Source organism: Pteropus alecto, unplaced genomic scaffold (assembly GCF_000325575.1).
Source record: "Pteropus alecto unplaced genomic scaffold, ASM32557v1 scaffold38, whole genome shotgun sequence".
Classification (NCBI taxonomy): Eukaryota; Metazoa; Chordata; class Mammalia; order Chiroptera; family Pteropodidae; genus Pteropus; species Pteropus alecto.
This window is the reverse complement of record NW_006442512.1, coordinates 1,672,025-1,692,871: the sequence shown is the minus strand read 5'-3', so window position 1 is coordinate 1,692,871 and position 20,847 is coordinate 1,672,025. Positions and strand designations below refer to the sequence as shown.

The 20,847-nt window shown below is 38.5% G+C and overlaps 1 protein-coding gene across 1 annotated transcript in view; it reads right to left on the bottom strand.

Annotated features, from left to right (window-relative positions):
• The window catches only part of EDC3 (enhancer of mRNA decapping 3), a 59,623-nt gene extending 48,464 nt beyond the window's left edge, over window positions 1–11,159 (bottom strand). Inside the window, exon 1 of the mRNA XM_015597660.2 lies at window positions 11,030–11,159. The gene's annotated coding sequence lies outside the window, so the exon portion shown is untranslated. The remainder of the gene's footprint in view (window positions 1–11,029) is intronic.
• Window positions 11,160–20,847: the final 9,688 nt, after the last annotated feature.

The following is a 20,847-nucleotide window of genomic DNA, read 5'->3' as shown; positions in this document are numbered from 1 at the left end:
ATGAGATACCATCTCACACCTGTTAGAATAGCTATAATCAACAGGACAAGTAATAAATGTTGGAGAGGATGCGGAGAAAAAAGAACCCTCATACACTGCTGGTGGGAAGCCACTATGGAAGGCAGTATGGAGTTTCCTCAAAAAACTAAGAATTGATCTGCCGTATGATCCAGCAATCCCTCTACTGGGTATTTACCCCAAAGATTTAAAAACTCATATTCAAAAAGATATTTCCACACCGATGTTCACAGCAGCATCATTCACTGTATGGCCTGGATATGGAAGCAAGTGAAGTGGCTACAGTAGCTGTGGTACATATATACAATGGAATATTACTGAGCCATAAGAAGAGATGAAATACTGCCATTTATGACAACATGGATGGACCTTGAAATAATCATACTAAGCGAAATAAGCCAGGCAGAAAAGACTGAAAATCACATGATATCACATATGTGGGATATAAACTTAAAAGCAACAAATGAACAGGACAAATAAAGACTCATGGACATGGACAATGGACTAGTGGTTAACAGAAGGAAGGGGGAGGGAGGAAAAAAAAATAAAAAGTTTTAAAAATTTTATGTATATAAAGTATGAAAAAATAAATAAACTGGCAAGATAAATAAATAAATGTTATCAGGAAAAAAAATGAAATGTACATGGGAATGCAAAATAGAAAGGCCAAAATCATTATGAAAAAGAAAAGCAAAGTTAGATGTTTTACACTATCTTATGTCAAGATTACTATTAAAGGTATAGAAATCAGTGTGGTATTGGTGCAAAGACAGACAGATCAATGGAACAGAACGGAGTCCAGAAATAGACCCATATGCATATAGTCAATTGACTTCTGATCAAGGTACCAAGATAAATTAGTGGAGAAATCGAAGTATTTTTCAATAAATGGTGCTAGAACAACTGAACATATATGAGATAAAAATAACTTTCTATTCCTATCCTACTCCAGATACAAAAAAATTTAAGCAAACTATCTAAACTTAAAAACTAAAACTAAAGCTACTAAAAAAAACAAAACATGAGTATCTTAGTGACCTTGAGATCGAGAAAGATTTCTTAGACAAAACACAAATAAGTACTAATCATTAAAAAAAATTTGATGACTTACATTTCATCAAAATTAAAAGGTTTCGCATCGAAAGTCACCATTAAAGAATACAAACTGGAAGAGCTTAAAAAAAGACGCAGTGAGACCAGCTGGGATGCAACTAGAGCAGTCCATTTGAGAGATGATGGTAAGCTGGAATAGGTGGAATCAACTGGGAAAGAAAAAAGTTGATGGATTCAAGACCTATATAGGTAGTGGTTTGAATCTGGTGATGGTTTAATATGGTAGGTAACAATAAGGGGGAAAAATACACCATTAATAGGAGGTGAATGGAACACATATAATCCCACAGCTGTTACACACCTACCACCGTAATGTGTAAGAAGAGCAGCAGCAGCTAGCATTTATTGCACACTTACTATGTTTCAGGCACAAACTGAAACTTTAGGGGCATTCTTTCCTTCTACCCTCATGACAATATTATCGTATTTTACAGATGGGGAATTTGCAACCCAGAGATGATACTGGATATTTTACATACCTGTAACCAAGGCATAAAGCCAGCTTCTTAGTGCAAAGGCATATTTTCCATGTTCTACATACTATTCCACTGCATTCACATATCACAGTTTTCTAATTTCTTCTCACTAGACTTTCAGATAATTGCATCTTTCACAATTTTAGTTAATGCAGCAATGATCAATTTCATTTAGTGCTTGTCTTAAATTATTTTCTTAGGATAGAGCCTCAATCAGTCAAGAGGTAAAATCATCTTTTTAACAGATTACAATGTACCAGAGCGGAAAACCATTTCTCTCAAACCAAATCATTCCCTGGATGGGTTTAGATAGTCATACATTTAAAATAATGGTACTGTAATGTAATAATTAGAAAGATATTCCATATAATCTTGCCCCATCCCAAAATCACTCAATTGGAGGCTACCTTCCAGGTAACGAAGCACTTCAAGAAAACTTGCAGATTTAGGATGGCAAAAAGGTGGTCTTGCCTTCTATTATAATCACCCCAAAACAGTGAGTGAGAGGAGAGCGAGAGCGAGAGTGAAAGCCAGAGTCGAGGAGAAAGTATTCACAATAGAAATAATCTGATAAAAGACTTTATATCCAGATATATAAAGAAAGCTTACAAGTCAGCAATAAGGAAGAAAAAATACTTTCAAAGCAGGCAAAAGAAGTTATTGGAATGGCTAATATACATATGAAAAGCTGTTCAATGTACTTATCAAGTAAATGCAAATTAACACCAGACAACCCAAATGTCCATGATGGATGAATGGATGAAATGTGATAATATACATACAATGAAATATCATTCATCTGAAAAAGGAAGTTCTGATATGTTACAACATAGAAAAACCTTGACATTATGCTAAGTAAAATAAGCCAGACACAAAAAGACAACTTTAGTATGATTCCACTTCCCTGAGGTTTCTAGAGTAGTCAAACTCCGAGAGACAGAAAGAATGTGGTGGCTGCCAGGGCCTGGGGGAGCAGGGAATGGGAGTTATTGTTTAACAGGTACAGAATTTCAGTTTGGGACAATGAAAAAGTTCTAAAGAAGGATGGCAGTGATGGTTGCACAATGTGAGTGTACTCAATGCCCTGAACTGTACAGTTTAAAATGCTTAAAATGGTAAATTTTATGTATACTTTACATACAATAAAAAAAAAAATCACTAAACTGGGAAAAAGCACTGTAATACACCAGTTACGTCCAATACAATGGCTTAAAATGAAAAGGACTGGAAGGTAATACAAAAACGTGTGTGATGATGTGGAGCAAATGGACCTTCCTTACATTGCTGATAATGTAAAATGATACAACCACTTTGGAAAAGTTTGGCAGTTTCTCATGACATTAAACATATACCTAGGACCCAAAATTTCATTCCCAGGATTTACCGAAGAGAAATGAAAATACAGTCACAAAAATACTTGTACACAAATGTATAGTAGTTCTACTGACAATAGCCAAAAACTGAAAACTAGAAGCAGATAAATTGTGGTATAATTCTGCAACAGAACACTATTCAACAATGAAAAGGAACAAACTGCCTATGTTACAACAAAAAAAGATTCTCAAAAACTAAGTGAAAGAAATCACACAGATGAGTACAGACAAGTATATGAGACAATTCGTAAAATTCCTACAAGAGGCAAAACTACTTCAGAGTGAGAAAAATCAGAAGTAATTGCCTCCAGGGTGGAAAATGGCTTGGATCGGGGCACAGGGCCTTCTGGTGCAATGGGAATGTTCTAATATTTTATTGATGCAGTACTTAGGAGGATGTATACTCCATCCACAGTCACTGAATTGGGTGCTTACCATCTGTGCATTTTACTGTAAACTCTATCTCAATAAAAAAGGCAAAAATGAATAGGTAGCCAACAAAAGCACTATATAACACCACAGAATATTTAGCCATTCCTCCAACATAAGATTAATTTCCTAGAAAGGTTTTCCACAAAATGTAAGATGAAAACTCACACAAAGAACAGTTCTTACCAAAATGTCTATTAGGCATTTCACAAATGTCCAGACAGCATTCTTGATTTCTCCAGCCTCATGTTCAACCAGCCTCCAACTTGTTCCTTCCCAAGCCACTCCCTTATAAATAAATGAAAAAAAAAAAGGTCATCCCTGATTCCTTCCTTTCCTTCATCCCATACATTTAATCCATCAGTAAATTCTATTATCACCACCTCAAAAATACGTCCATTTCTCTCCATCTCCAGTACCGTCTTCCTAATCCAAACCACCATCTAATAACTGCAGGAGTCTCCTAACTGGTCTTTCTGCTTCCACTACTACCCCTCCAATTCTTTCTCTACACAGCAACCAGAACAAATTTTAAAATGTAAAGCATTTGTCATGACCCTACTTATCAACTGTACTTATAATCAAGTCCAACTTCTTTTACATGGACTATAGGCCTTACATAATCTGATTTCTGCTAACCTCATAGCTTCATCTCTCACTATGCAGAGGGCCGTGTTAGATTTCATCTCCCACTATTCTCCAGACACAATGGCCTTCTTATTGTTCCTCAAACATATCAAGCTTGTTCCTTTCCTCCAGAACTCTGCACCAGGTATTCTTCTTTCCCCAGCTCTGTGAATGGCCTAGTTCTACCTTGTCTTTCTGCTATCTACTAAAATGTTACCACCCCACGAGGCCTTCTCTGGCTACCCAATCTAATGTAGCTACTCCCCATCACTCTCCAATACTTCATCTTCTGTTACGACCTCAAAATAAATCACCATATGAATTAACTTATTTTTTATGTTGTGTCACTCCACTAGAACTTAAGCTCCACGAGGGCAAGGGCTCATCTCTATCCTGTCCAGTCAATAATAGTGCCTAGAATGGAAGAGGAATACAATAAATATTTATTCAATGGTTAAGTTAGATATAATAAATCTGACAAAAGTTAAGTACTCAAAATCTAGAGTATTTAAATATTTATATCTAAATGTCTTGGCTCTTCTGGAAATGGTTCTAAAAATACAATATTTTTTAAGCATTCTCTATGCAAAATCCTATATAAGATATGAAATCTAACACGGTCCTATGCACAGAAGGAAATCAGAAAATAGCAAATGAGTACATATGTAATATGTAATATTAAGTACAAAATGAAACACTGGCTTAGTGTTTTCCATGAAAAATAAAAAATGAACAGAATAGTATTTTGAGCTGTTTCAAATATTAATTTCAGAAATATACCTACGTTAAATATCATCTAAAAAAGGAAAAATAATAATAAAAAAAAGCTTATAAAGAATCCAAAAAGCACTCCTGTGGTAAGAAAGAGTATGTCCCATCAGAAACACAAAAACCTAAAGACAAACTCAGGTAGTTCTCCAGTGATCTGAGTATCATAAAACTATCCTGACAGAACAGAAGATAAAAGAAACAATGCATTAGCAGGCTCATCCATAAGACTTTTTTTCCATTTTATTATAGAGAATTTTGAACATACCCAAATGTAGACAGAATAGCATAACGAACCTTCATGTACTCAACACTGAGTTGCAACGAGTATCAGTATATCTCTAAGAATTTAGGAAACCAGGTAAATTTCCAATGCAACACAATTACCAAAACACTGATGATAGTAAATAGAACAAACTATACATATTTTAGGCTTATTTTCCCCTTCCAGATCAGCCTTTGTCTACCTAATATCAAAAAGTATGAATTTCTTTTCGTATTATTTATACTCATCATAATCCTACTCTGATGCTTCAGATGAAGAATGAAAAGCTATAATAATAACTGAGTAGAATTTTTAATAGTTTGAAACTGTGGATTACTCGAAGTATATATTTTTCAATATTAATAGAAAATTAGTTCTATATTAATAGAAAAAAATTTTAAACTACTCAATATGTAACAAACTGCCCTTTTCTTTTACTGTCAGAAATTTCCCTCTAAGTAAAATATGTTAACGCATTATTCAAAACTCATCAAATAGGCATACCTCATTTTATGGAGCTTCACTTTAATGTGCTTCACAGATGTTGCATTTTTTACAAATTGAAGGCAAGACCCTCCACTTTACTGCAATGCTCGTTTTATTGCAGTTGCCTGGAACCAAACCCCTAATATCTCCAAGGCATGCCTGTATTCTATAAAAAAAATTCTTTTTTTAGCTGAAAACAGTAAATCTAAAACAAGTGGAGTGCCAGCATCTGGGTTCCTAATCAGATGAACACCCTAAGGAAGGGGGCTTCATCAATTACAGGGCTAACCCCTTCAGGTTAAAAAAAGAGCTACAGCTGAAGCAGAAGAAAATATAGGAGCTACAAAGAACCAATCTTTGATGCCTTTTATTTTCTACTTTTCTATCAAGGTATAACTTATTATAATAAGTCTACATATTTTAAATATACAGCTCAATAAATTTTTACATATTAATTTGCCCACAAACTGCCACCCAAATCAAGACACAGAATATTTCAAACATCCCAGAAGGTTCCATTGTGTATCCACAAAGGTAGCCATTATTCTGGTACCTACAATGAAAGATTAGGATAGCTTGTTTTTGATTTTCATATAAATGAAATTAGAAAGGTTCTCTTTTAAAGTGCCCGGCTTCTTCTGTTCAATATTACACCTATGAGATTCATCCTTGCTGTTGCATATAGCAATAGTTCATTCTTTCTCATACTATAAAACTATGCCTCAATGGATTTATCTATTCTCCTGTTGATAGACAGTTGGCTTATTTACGGTTTAGAGGCTATTATGAATAAAGAATTAAACATTTTTGTATATGCCTTTGTGAACAAATGTACCCATTTATGCTGAGCATAGTACATGGGAAGTCATAGATACAAAACTATTTTGTTCAAATGCTGAACTATCAAGATTTCCAGACTACAAAATGCCACACTAAATATGAAACTTTACTGTATCATTTCTCTTGTAGGAAGCCTTTAGATAACCATGCCAGATAGCCCTAAACAGTTTTCCACGTGTTATACACCTGTGCAGTTGCCAAATGATCTGTGAACTACAAATAAACAACTTGCCAACTTTAGACCTCCTAACTTCCATCTCAACTGCCATAACAGACAGACCTTAACAGCATTCAGATCCAAGGAGCAACTCCTTGGTCTGCTAAGGACAATTATAATCAATAGCTGTGGATGAGTAAGTGGTTAGTTATGAATTTTTGAAAAACTAGGTATTTTTCTGTGCATCCATCTGGAAAGGTATTTATAGAATCAAATATCTTGGAAATGGCAGAGATCTTAAAAGAAAACATCTAGTACAACCCTACTACTAAGTCCCTATCTTCTATAAAAGGCAGCATAGTGAAAGAGCATGGATTTCTGAAGTCAGAACCCACAGGCCCAGGTTCGCTTCTGGACTCTACCACTTACCAGCACTATTACCTGAGCAAATTACCCAACTCTGACTCTCAACTCTCTCTGCTACAAAATGAGAATTATACCAATTATATCACTGCCTCACAGAACCACTGGTAAAGATTAAATGAGATAGTCTATAGAGTTTCTACCATATGGCAAATTTTATTTCATATGTCTCTTTTTAGCGGAAAGAATACTGGCCATATAGGGGACTTGAGTTATGGCCCTAGAAAATCCTACTCTGAGGGCCACCTCCCTTTTCACCCAAACAGAACTACAAAAATGCCTAAATTACCTCTAAAACATCTTAGAAGTGAAGTCCCAATCTTCAAACTAGAATACACATATCCTTAGGGGAACACAAAGATATGCAAGCAAGGGAATCAATTTCTACGCTTCTCTTTCATAAACCTGATCTGCCTAGATAACTAGATTATCAATGAAAGATTTTCAACCATAAAATTTATTACTTCAGGACAGGGGTCAGAAAACTATAGCCCATGGGCCAAATCTGGCTCACTACCAATAAAGTCTTATGGGCACACAACCGCACTCAGTTTGCTTGTTGTTTGTGGCTGTTTTCACACTACAATGAAAGAGCTGAGTAGTTATGACAGAAACCACATGGCCCACAAAGCCTACTATCTAGCCCTTTACAGAAAAAGTTTGCTGACTTCTGCTTTAAGACAAAATTCTGTGAGAAAAGTAGAATGGCTACAAATCCAAAAAGGAAAAATGTGACATGGACAAAATCCCAGAATGATACAAATTACCAAAACTAACTTAAGAAGTAATAAAAAAATGTGGATAGCTCTATATCAAGTAAAGAAGATTTAAAATCTTCCCACAAAGAAAAGCTCAAGCCCAGGGGACCTCACTGGTAAATTCTATCAAACATATAGAAAGAAATAATTAATGATCCTATACAAGAAAACATAAAAGGAAGGAACATTTCCCATGAAATTTTACGAGGGTAGTACAGTTGACCCTTGAACAATGCAGAAGTTAGGGGTATCAACCCCACCAAACTGGAGTCAAAAATCCACGTGTAACTTTTGATTCCCAAAAAGCTTAACGCTGTTTCTTGGTATTCACAGGAGACTGATTCTAGGACACCCCCGAGGACGTTCAAATCTCATATAAAATGGCATGAAACAATACATACAGTAGACCCTACACAACACGGTTGGTTGAAATCTGCGGATGTGAAACCCAGGGATAAGAAAGGCCAACTGTGCATTTGAGAAAAAAAAAATCTGGAAACCTTTTGTTGTAACCCGTCGGAGTGTCTTTGTTTATTCGCCGTGGCTGGCCATAGTGAAAAAATTAAATAACTGAAAAGAAAAAAAAAATCTGTGTATAAGTGTACCCACACAGTTCAAATCCATATTGTTCAAGGATCAACTGTATTACTCTGATACTAAGGCCAGACAAAAAGATTATAAGAAATTCTCAAATCAATATTCATCATGAACAGAGTCACAAAAATTCTTAACAAAATATTAGCAAACTGAATTCAACAACATATAAAAATTATTATACACCATGACTAAATGGGTTTCATTAAAGGAACACAAGATTGGCTTAACATCTGAAAAATCAAGTAATGTAATAAGCATTTATACATATCTTAGCAAGTTTTTTTTTAATATATAAAGGTTATTTGTATATTTTTTAAAAATTACTATGGTATTTAGAAAACTTTCTATTTATTTTTAAAAAGTCAAGATTTATGTCAGAAATTACATCCTAAACTTTAAAATTAAATGTTTAAACTACCTAAATTTATGTTGAAAAATTTCAGATGCCAACTTAAGAGTGTGTAAGAGACACAGATTTCCCAGTGTTTTGGACACTCTCAAGCAAAAATGTTTTAAGACCACACTGAATATGCCTGAAATGACAAGGGGAAAAAGAATCACTCATGCCAAAGCAATGCCATCATATCTTCAGACAGCCAATAAAAAATTACTTTTTAAAATGCGATGAATTCGGACTCCTTTTAACTTCTACCCTCAAATTAATTTACTCTTGTAGAGTACCCAGACTTAAACCTAATATTCCAGGTGTGAGCCAATCCTCTTTTCTCATTCTTACATTTTCCTAATGTAATCTACTATTGCAGATCCTATCAGTTCGTCTCACAGCCTAACAATACTACTGATGCAGAGGACTGAGACTCCACATCTTTTTATTACATGACCCCCTAAGTCCCTTCTCTACCTTCAATAACTGGTATAACTGAATTTTTTGGACCCAAGTAAAATTCCTCACATGTATATGACCCTTCCATTTCACTAAATTGCACTGGGAAAATCTTGAGATTATCCAGATGGTACTTTCTCTCTTCATTTCATAAAGGCAACAAATTTGATAAGTACATCTTCCAGGTAAGGATTCAAAGACATACCTTGTATAAACAAAGAAACAGAGCCTCAACTCAGATCACCTGAATCCAAGCTGTAAATTGTGTCCATAAACCAAACCCCTCCAGACACAGATACTCTAAGTCATGACTCCATCTAATTTTACCACAATCTAGCACATTCTTCCATCTCATCCACCAGGCCATCATAAAAGACTTAACAAATGCCTTGCTAAAAAAATGACACAGTATCACTATGGATACTATACTCCTTTGAGCTATCATTTGAATGTCCTGTCCTGTTTGTTGTTCTAGCTGAATTTAGAAGAACTCTAGTAACCCTGCTACTCTGGCTGAGAAAACAGGAAAATGATATTTTCCACTTTGTATTAATTACAGAATCTCAGGATTCACAAGGATCTTAAACATTTTCTAGTCTAATATTTTTCAAATTACAGATCTTTAGCTATCAGACCCACTGGCAGTCAGAGTCAATTTAGTAAGTTACGATCAACTTTTTTTTTTCTATTAAAGCACATCAGAGGGCATCAAATGTAGCAAGGGAAAATCTCTGTGTCCCCTGTGTGTGTGTATACACATACCTTGTGCATGCAGAGGCACACTGAGTCAAGATGTAGTATGTATCTAACTGTGGGTCACCAGTCAAAAAAGTTTGAGAGAAACTTTGCTAGTCCCACAGCTCTAAGCACACAAGGAAGCTCCACCAAAAAATACTAAGTAATCAAAAAGTTACATTATTTGTAATCATCTTCACTTCATACAGAGAAACCAACAAATAGGAGTTTTGTGCTCAGTACACCTAATTTGTTGTTTCTAAAAAAAGACTGGAGTGCATCTGAAGTCTCCCGTTGAAATACGGACTTGCTCAAAGACAGTTACTTTTGATGGGACTGAGACCAATAACGACAGACAGCAGAATGAAATGTCTGTGTCTAGGGAAGAGAACAAAAACCATTCTAGGTCTCGAGTTCCTCATCTGTTACCAAAGGAGAGGATTATTACAATTCCTAATTCTGGAAGTGGGAAATTTACTGAAAACCAGTTGGCCAAGCAGGAGGACTATGTCTTCCACACACCAATACACTTTAACCACTTCAACAATCAATTATTGATAAATTCAATCAATATCACGCAAAGAGTACTTAAAATAAGCTCAGACTTACACCAACATCAAGAAAGAATCTAGGGGACGTCCCCAGGATTCAGCAGACGCTAGGCTCCGACAAATATCATTAATTTTCCAGCCACCCTTCCCTTTCAGATTCCAGTTCACCTCTGTCCTCAAGTTATCAGTGGCACGCAGATGTGGCACTCGTGGTCTTCCCTGACACCTTACTCTACTGTGAAAAAGGAAACTGAGGCACCGAGCAATGAGTGGGCGAGCTGCAGCAGCCATCAACAAGGCTAAATCTAGAGCTTAGGCCTCTAATGCCGCACACCTCATTCAATTTCCAGACTGTTTAGAATCCCACCATCCTCCGCCTCTCACCTCAAACCATATCCCCGAGGCAACCCCTAGTACCCGGCCCCCTACGTGCCCGATGCGGCCCCCAGCTCGTGCCCGCCTTTATGAAGGTCTACGAGGCCTGGACCCCAGAAGCCTAAAAGCAAACCCGCCTGGCAACTCCGGAAGCCCCCTCCCAAAAACGCCCAGCCGCCGCCCCTCGTACCCACTTCCACGCTGTCGGGCCCGCACCTCTTCGACACACCACGCCAGACCAACCGGCCACGTAACGGGACCCAGAGACCGAGGGGTTGCTCCACGTCCACCCCTACCGCCTCAGCCGCCGCCGCCGCCGCCGCCGGAAGCGCACCGCGTTTTTACGCCACCGTCGTGAGGTCACTTCCGGCGCGACGCCTTGGAATCAGGAGAGCAAGCCGTTGCGGGGCGGGGCGGGGCGCCCGGGAAATTTGAGTTTGAGAGCTTGGAGGTAGGCCTGGCTTGCGGTCTTCCAGAACCGCACCTGGGCGACCTGATTAGAGTTGGGGTCCTACCCCTCCCCGGATTAGATGCCTGGGGGACTCTGCTCTTTCATTCTTGATGACAAGCTCCGTCTTTTCCTCCAGTCCCCGTTGCGCTAGTCTAGAAGCAAGAGTAGGGGACTTTGAGCGGTGGGGGTGGGGGGCTGGTAACGTGGATCCCATCCTTAATCAGTCGCAGCTATGGGACTCAATAAGCAGGCCCCCGGGACAGATAAAGGAAACAGATTCCCTTCGTGGTTGATCTTCAGAGTTATCGGCTTCGGCTCATTTGGGGGTTAGTGTCAGCCAGTCTATGCTTCACTGCCGCCGCCGCCTCGCCCCCAAGTACTCGGGACTGAGGAAAGTGCCTCTCTCTTCCCGTGGCATTTTAGTTTTGGTAGTCTTGATTTTTAAAAAAAAAAAAAAAAAAAAAAAAAAAAAAAAGAAAGGTGTTTACGGCCAAGAGTGAGTGTAATGAGGAATCTTGGAGCTTAAGTTTACAAGGTTTTGAAGCCTGACACCTGGTTTGGGGAACCACTGCTTGGGCAGGCAGCATAGAGTAGGACAATGGTTCCAAACTTGGCTCTTCAAAATCAGTCGAAGAATGTTATAAAATCTTCATTTTCCAGGGACTCTTCCCTTCTTCACCACCAGAGATTCAGTTTTACTAAGTCTGGAGGGGCCCTGGCATCTATTAGGAGCACACCCAGGTTTTGGAGCCATTGGTATATCAGACTCAGGGTTGAATCCTGAGTTGAACTTATTCATTATTTGTTTGTTTGTTTATATTTATAACAAGCTATGCAACTTAGTTAAGCCGGAGATAAGAGCTAACAAAATTGCTGTGAAATTAAAATATGATGTGCATCCGAACTGGTTGATAGTCCTAAAATTAACACATGATTGGCCATGGTGGTTGTTGGGGCTGGGTGATAGTACATAGGGATTTATTATATTATTATCTTGTCTACATTTATGTATGTTCAAAAGCCACCATAATGAAAAAAGATTTTTTTTTTTAAGTAGCAAATATTTAAACACAAGTAACTGGCCAACATCCAGCTTTACCAAGGCCAGCCTCACTTGGTCTGTTAGTACATCTCAAACAATATTATGTTTGTAATGGTTAAATTAGGAACACCTTGAACTATGTAGCAGCAAGAGAGAAGTTTAACATTACACTGAAAGCCTTCCTGGTTTGATAAAAATTAGTTCATTTTGGAAGCCTTAAGCACCTTAATAGAATGGGATGCAGTGGCTAAAAGTTAATAAATAGCTACTGACCTGGAAAGAGCTCCAAGAAAAGGTTACAATCTTATTTTTGTGAAAATAAGCTGCATATGTGATGTTCTGGGGGGAAAAAAAAGGGTAAATGCCTGGAGAAAGGTCTGGAAGGATACCCTCTAAACTGTGCTATATCTACCTGGGGGCAGGAGGGAGATATGGAAAGGGAGTATAGGAGTAGGTGAAGATTTTAATTTTTTACTACAAGTCATGTGCCTCATCACAACATTTCAGCCAGAGGTGGACAGCATATATGATGGTGGTATATACCATATAGCCTAGGTGTGGTGTAGGCTGTCCAATCTAGGTTTATGTAAGTGTACTCTGATGTTCACATGATGAAATTGCGAAACGATACATTTTTCAGAACATATCCTTGTCGTTAAGTAGTACATGACTGTATATACTTCTGAATTGTTAGGAAAATTGAGTGTAATTTATAATTTTTAAAAAATTCTTATCTCAAGTCATCCTGAAATGGAGCTCCTTAAGGGCATTCCATCCACCCCCTCCACCCACCTACCCTAGAAAAAGTTAGCTTCCACTTTCCCAAAAACAGAGGCAGACATTTAGAATGGGGCATTGGTTGTTTATGCAGAAAAAATTATAATTTCATGTGCACTGGTAATCAGTGGGGAAATTCATATTTACAACTTGGAACCCAATCAGAGTTACATCTTGCTTACACCCACAAAAAAGGGAGTTTGTAGCAGTCCTCCCTTTGCCTCAGCATGCTGAAGAATACAAAAGGGCAGAATTCAAGACTTAGAGACACAGAACTCAGATGCCATTAGTGTCCCACAAAGTGAGAAAATTCCCAGCTTAATAAGTGGAGCAGGATACCAGCATTTTACAGGGAGTATTAAATGAAAATAAAGCCACCTAACAGCAATAGAATTAGCACTTATTTTAACATTAAAGTGAAAGTTGTGGAAGGTTGTAAGTAACCCAAGACTGGCAATAAGGCCGTGCCATTAGGGCATAACGATCCCAGGACACAACATCTTGGCATCCAGAAAAGGTTCCACAGAGCTTGGAAAAGGAGAAAACCAGGCTCATCACAACAGAGGCACTTTTCATAGTCATTCCTATTAAAAGATTGTCATTGGCAAAAACTAGAAACTGATTTCAGATCCCCCTCTACCTTATAGTAATTGTAGCATATAAATTGCTTATTAATTACATTAAAAACCAGTATTGTTTTAAAAAAAGTATATATGAATAGAATCTTCTTTCCATAGTTCTTTGATTCATTCAGTAAACATTTATAGAGGGCCTGCCTACTAAGTGTCTTTTACTATGCTGGGTACTGCGGCATAAAGACAGAGTTCCTGCCTTCAAGCTGCTCACATTCCAGAGAGGAAAACAGAATTACAGACTAGCATGATACAAAAGCACAGAGTACTATGAGAGCACATAAGAAGGTCCCCTAAAAAGAAAGTTGGGGCAGGGAGTACTAACGGGAGCACAGGAATTTCTAAATGTGTCACGTAGGTTGAGGTATAAAGGAAGAAAAGGGATTAATTAGTGAGTAAAGTCATTCCAGTGAAGAGAGAGGTACATAATTAGCCAAAGAAGTGTGGATAAGTGTGGCCCATCCAGGGAAATACAAATAGTTCAACTGGATAGAGCATATATGTAAAAAGAGGAAGTGATAATAGATTTAGAATGATAAGCAGGAGCCAGATCCCAAAGTGCTTTCTATGCCCTAAGGCATAAGGGGTCCCTAATCCCCAGGCCACAGACCAGTACCATGGCCTGTTAGGGACCACACAGCAGGAGGTGAGTAGCGGACCAGCAAGCAAGCTTCATCTGTATTTGCAGTCACTCCCCAGTGCTAGCATCACCGCTTCAGCTCCACCTCAAATCATCAGGCATTAGATTCTCATAAGAGCAGCGGTCCCTGGTGCCAAAAAGGTTAAGGACTGCTGCCCTAAGGAACTGGGATTATTCTAAGGGCAATGGAAAACAAATGAAGACTTTTAAGCAGGAAACTGCTTATGGTAGGAGTGAGAGCAGTTGATAAATGATGATAATCCAAACTAAGGCATTGCAAGTGGAGTCATAAGGTGAAGACAGACATCATAAGACAATTAGGAGATAGGTCCAACTTTCAGGTTTATGGCTAAGGGAAAAGATTGCTTGGTGGTGCTATTTGCTGAGATATGGAATAGAAGAGTATGAAGAGGTTGTGGGTAGGCAGTTCTAGAGGAGAAAAAGGAGATAGATGATAAATTCAGGTCTGCATGTTGGTTTTAAGGTACCTATGGGAGCAGTTAAAATCCTTAGACTTGGAAAATTGGGGGCCTTGCCTTAGACCCCACACTTTAGATAGTCCCCATTCTGATTCTCCTCAAGCCAAGCCTTTCTCTGTGGGGCTAAAGGGACATGATTATTCAGAGCTCACACCCCCATTTTCAGACCTGCTTCATTTCTTATTCCTAGGATTCCAAAATTTCCTCTCGAATGGCCTGAGTCTACTTTCAGCCCATAGACAAGCCTCTTCCCCAGGTCTGCCCTCCTGAGAATGGACCTCTCTGCCATCATGCAATACTCCTAGGCCTAAGGAGTGGCCAAAAAAGGTGGCTGTTTGGGAGGAGAATGGATGGAGCTTGGAAATTCAGGCCAAGATGTTTATACATGTGGACCTGAGAAGCCCCTTACAGTATGGGGTAGAAGAGGAGTGGGAAGAAAAAGAACAGATCAGGGATCTCTGTGTGTACTCTTGCCCTGGCCATGCACATGTTAGGAGTGGGCCTGCTGTAAGGCACCTGGTGGGAAACTGGATATGTGGATCTGGAGCTCAAGAGAGAGAGATGAGATTTAGAAGTCATCAATAACCAGACAGTAATTAAAGTCCCAATAATGGGTGATATGGTCCAGGGACAGCATATAGCATGAGAAGAGTCAAAGGCCAAGGACAGAACTCTAAGGTACACCAACATTTAAGGGATACACACAGGAAGGGAATGATTCAAAGGAAATTGAGAAGCAGTGGCTAGGAAAACAGAAGAAACCACAGCAGTTGATGATACCAAAGAGACTCAGGAAAAAAAGAATTTTAGGAGAGTAGTCAATGATGCTAACTACTGCAAAGAACTCAAATCAGGGGAAGACTGAAAATGTCCATTAGACTTAGCAACAAGGAGATCCCTGGTGATTTTGACAGGGGTTTAATAGCAGAGTGAAGAGGTCAGAAATCAAATGTCTGTGGGTTGAGAAAAGAATGGGAGGTGAGCAAATGGAAAGCGTTGAGTGTAGACAACTTCAAAAAGTTTGACAATGAAGGTAAGAAGTGAGATACAGCAATAGCTACAGAGGCAAATGGAATATTGTAGTAGTTCAGTCACAGAATTTACTACTCTACAAGTTCTCTTAGTCTTCCTAAACTCCCAAGTTAGAGAACTCCACCAAGAATTGCTGGTTATAGACAGTTATCTGAACTAGATGGACTCTACCTGACCCCAGAGGCAAGTTTCTGGGAACCACTCTAGAGAAGTGGGCACCCACTTGCCTTCCCTGACATATGGAAGGGGTTGCTTTTTTTTTTTTTTAAACAAGACTTATTTCTGCTTTCATGTGCTGTAGGCCACACTAATAGTCTCTAACAAAGACATTAAATTCTCAGGTCAAAAACAGCACAGCACTAATCTACAATTCTTGACTACATGTCATGAAGTTCTAGAATGGCAGAGCTGAAAGAAACCTTAGAAATTATCTACTTTACTCACCCCCATTAGTATAGGTGAGGGTTTAGCAATTTAATGGTGGACCAACATTGGGATTTGAGACTCCATTACTTATATGTAAGAAGAACATACGTCCCAGTTTGCCTGGAATAGTTCTAGTCATGCCCACTACCCTATCATAATGTTTAATATCACCCCCTTTTCCTTTCAAATACGTTCTGGTTTAGACAATAAATTCTAAGTCATCCTACTTATATGGTATAGGTTTGGGGGCTAGGCATATTACTAATTACTTAATGTAAGATTATTTTTCTTTTATGTAATCTCAAAAGTTTAAGTGTCTTAAACTTTTACGTGTCATTTAATAAACGAGGTAATATACATGAAAGCAGGTCCTAGACTATAAATTGCAAGACAAATTTTAGGATTAAAAATAATAACCTTGGGTTAGGCAAGCATTTCTTAAATATGACACCAAAAGTATAAGCAACAAAAGAAAAAATAGATAAGTTGGACTTCATCAAAATTAAAAACTTTTGTACTTCTAAGAGCATATCGAGAGAATGAAAAGACAACTCACAGAGTGGAAGAAAATATTCGAAAGTCATGTATCTGATAAGGTCTAGTATCCAGAATATAGAATGCTCACAACTCAACAACAAAAAGATAAACAACTCAATTTAAAATGAGCAAAGGACTCGATAGGCAGTTTTCCAAAGAAGATATGCAAATGACCAAGAAGCACATGAAAAGGTGCTCAATATCACTAATCATAAGGGAAATGCAAGTCAAAACAACATAAGATACCACTTCATACCCACTAGGATGGCTAAAATTTTAAAGAAACTGAAAATATGTGAAGATGTAGAGATATTTAAACCAGATATTTCCGGTGGGAATGTAAAATGGTCTAGCTATTGTAGAAAACAATTTGGCAGTTTCTCAAAAAATTAAACACAGAATTCCCACATGACCCAACAATTTCCCTTCTAGGTCTATAACCAAGAAAATTTAAAACATGTTCAAACAAAATTTTATACAAGAATGTCTTAGCAGCACTATTCACAATAGCCAAAGGTGGAAAAAACCTAAATATCCAACAAAAGAATGGATAAACATGAGGACAGAAAGTAAGAGGTTACCAGGAGGGAAGGGATGAAAAGTGACTGCTTAATGGGCATGGAATCACTTTAGATTTGCTTATTCTAGACATTGCATATAAATGAGATCAAACAATATTTTCTCTTTTGTGACTGGTTTCTTTCACTTAGCATGTTTTCAAAATTCATCCATGTTGTAGCATGTTCTTTCATTCTTTTTTATGGCTTAATATCCCATTGTATGGATACATCACATTTTATATACACATTCATGTACAAGTTTTTATTTGAACAACTCTATTCAGTTCTCTTAGGCATATATGTAGAAGTAGAATTGTTGGATCACTCGGTAATTCTATGCTTAACTTTTTATTTTCCACAGTGGATGCATCATTTTACTTTACCACCAGCAATAAATGAGGGTTCCAATTTTTCCATATCCTTGCCAACACTTATCCCCCATTCTTTTATTATAATCATCCGAATGGGTGTGAAGTAGTAGTATGTCACTCTAGTTTTGACCTGTATTTCCCTAGTGACTAATGATGCTGAACATCTTTTTGTGTGCTTATTGGCCACTTGTACATCTTCTTTGGAAAAATGTCTGTTTAAGTCCTTGGCCCATTTTTGGACTAAGATGTCTTTTTGTTGTTGAGTTGGGCTTTCTTTTTGGGGTGAAAATGTTCTAGAATTAGATAGTGGTGATAATTGCACAACATTGTGAATATACTAAAAATTATTGAATTATACACTTTAAAATGGTTGAAAGAGTAAATCTGATGTTATGTGAATTTTATCTCAAAAAATTTTAAAGAATAGTATACATAATGCACAGTAAACATTCAATTTTTAATAAAAATAAGAGTCACCACAGGACTCTGATCCACCTAGCCACAGTAATAAACCTCTCTCTTCCAACGCAATGTCTTCTCTCCCACTACACCCCTCCAACAACATCCTGTATTCCTTACCTCTTCCTTGGTTTTCTCTCTCAAACTCATTTTTCTACATCTAAACTAAAGAGAATTGTCTTAATTTTTTTAATGGGGAGGAATAGATAATAAGCATAAAAAACAAGGGGAAGCTAGAACTGTGCCAGGTAACTGGGGAGGGTGTGTTGTCTGTCCAAAAGAATGGCCAAGGAAACAGACAAGGACTGTCACTTCTGTGGCAGCAGCCTCGCGTCTGGCATGAAGCCTCTCCCAGCTCCAGCCACTGAGCCTCTGTGTCCTCCCTCTCCTTCCCTTACTGGAATACTCTGAGTGGAAACCTGCTTAGCAACAATTGGCCTTTTCAGATGCTGCTGCTGAGTTGCCACTTCTTACTCTGGTCCTGGGACTTGAAACAGGCATGCCAGCTTCACATCTGCTCTCAGGTTCCCAAGCAAGCCTAAGGGTTTGCGTGCAGACACAGAAGCTCCAGACTTTCCTCATCCAGATCTGCAAGGTAGCCATTAAAATATTCAGGAGGGGCGATCTCACTGTGTGCAGGCACAGAGTTGAAGCAAACAGAAGCCCAGTTGTTGGTGGGGAGGGGATTGGTTGGGGATACCTCCTGGGTCAAGATGGCAAACAGCCCAGAGGGTGGGCTCTTTCCCAAGTTCAGTGTACTCCTGGAGACCTGGATGCCAGGTGTCCTCTCCAAGCATATCTCAAGGATCAAAGTACTGTGCAGAATGTTTAGGAGTTCAGGACACTTCTGCGTGTTCCCCACACACAAACAGGTGAAGAGTGCAAGTTGTATATCTCTTTACTCCCCTGGTTTCCTCTCCACTACCACTCACCTCAGTGCCACATCCTGAGATAACCGATGTTGCCCATGCAAGAAAAGTGCTGGGGAAAGCGGGAAGTAAATAATTTCACATGCAGGGTTAAATCATTTAAACAAATTTTGTGATAAACTCAAGAATGTTTGGGCTGTTTCACAAGTATGCATTTTTTAAAACATAGACTGAGTATTCTGTGGAGGACCCATCAATAGATACTCGGGAAAAGTCCCACCAGAGAAACTTACATCTTTATTTACTTACTTATGATTCAATCCTTTGGAAAGAGCAAACAGAAGTGTGAACCAGACAGAAGTCAGCCCAGACAGGCAAAACAAGATGCTCCAAGTCACCCAACAAACCAATATCTTTCTAGTGAAGAATCGATTAATCAGCAAGGATTTATGATTTGCCAACCATGTGCTCAGCCCCAGTGCTAGAAGCTCCAGTAGAGGCAACAAAGAAATAGGCCTGTGCTGAAAAAGCTTATTGTTTAATCAGGGAAATCAAATGAACACAGTGTATCAATTATTTATTGCTATGTAACAAACTACCCCCAAATTTAGTGGCTTCAAATAGCAACCATTTATTTAGCTCATTACTCTATGGATTAGTTGAATAATTCTGCTGATTAGACTGGGCCTGGCTGGTATTGACTAGACTCACTCAAAGAAGGTTAGCTAGGTTCTGGTTAGTTTAAGGAGGCCTCGACTGGGGCAACTTCTCTCTCTTTCATTATAGCCTTTTACCCTCCAGCAGGTTAGCCTGGGTTTGTTTTTGTATTGATGGGAGAATTCCAAGAGAGAACGGAAGTCTGCGAGGTCTCTCAAGGCCTCGGCTCAGAGCTAGCAACCATCACTCCAGCACATCCTATTGACCAAAGCAAATCACAAGTTTAGCCTATATTCAAGGGGTGGGGAAAGACTATATTTCTTTACAGGAGGAGATGTAAAGTCACTTTATAAGAGACAGATGTGGAAAGGAAAGAAAAATAGGGCTACTATCTGACAACACATAGGAAGTAACAAGCAGTAAATGGATAAAGGCCACTCTGTGCTGTGGGACATTGACCAGGTCCCAGGCCTAGGACCTGGACCAGGCTCCTTGTCAGACATCAAACTAGCAAACCACTCAAGTGCAATTGCACACCATTCTGATAACAGTGGTCTTATTGTTATTGGTCTAGGTGCTTTCATTGATTTACAATCCAGAAGCCCAAACCTGCCTAATAAGCCATCGTTTCAACCAAACATGGCCCACCTTTCAAGTGAGTACTCACTTGAAAAGGGTAGCCCTAGTCCCACATCCCAGACAAGATTACCATCCCAGCAGCTCACTGCTAAAGGTGACATCACCTCAGATGACATCATCCTAACCCAAGACCTTGAAGATGAGGATATCTTCACCCACTTCTCTAGAAACAACTTCACCTCAGGCACTAAAACCTTCACCCCAGTGATGCTTATGGACTGCATCTCCTAAGGCACAAATTAGAGAGAGGACATTTTAATTTCTTTTCCTTTGATGTTAGGAATTCTATTATATTTCTGAGCTTTCTGTCTGCTTAGACCATGATCTTGGTATGTTCCTTGACAAAACATACATCTCTACACTCCAATACCTAAAGAGAAATCTGGTAGAAGTTACTATTTCTGTGCCATTCTAAAAATTAATGGAGCTTTTTTACTTTCA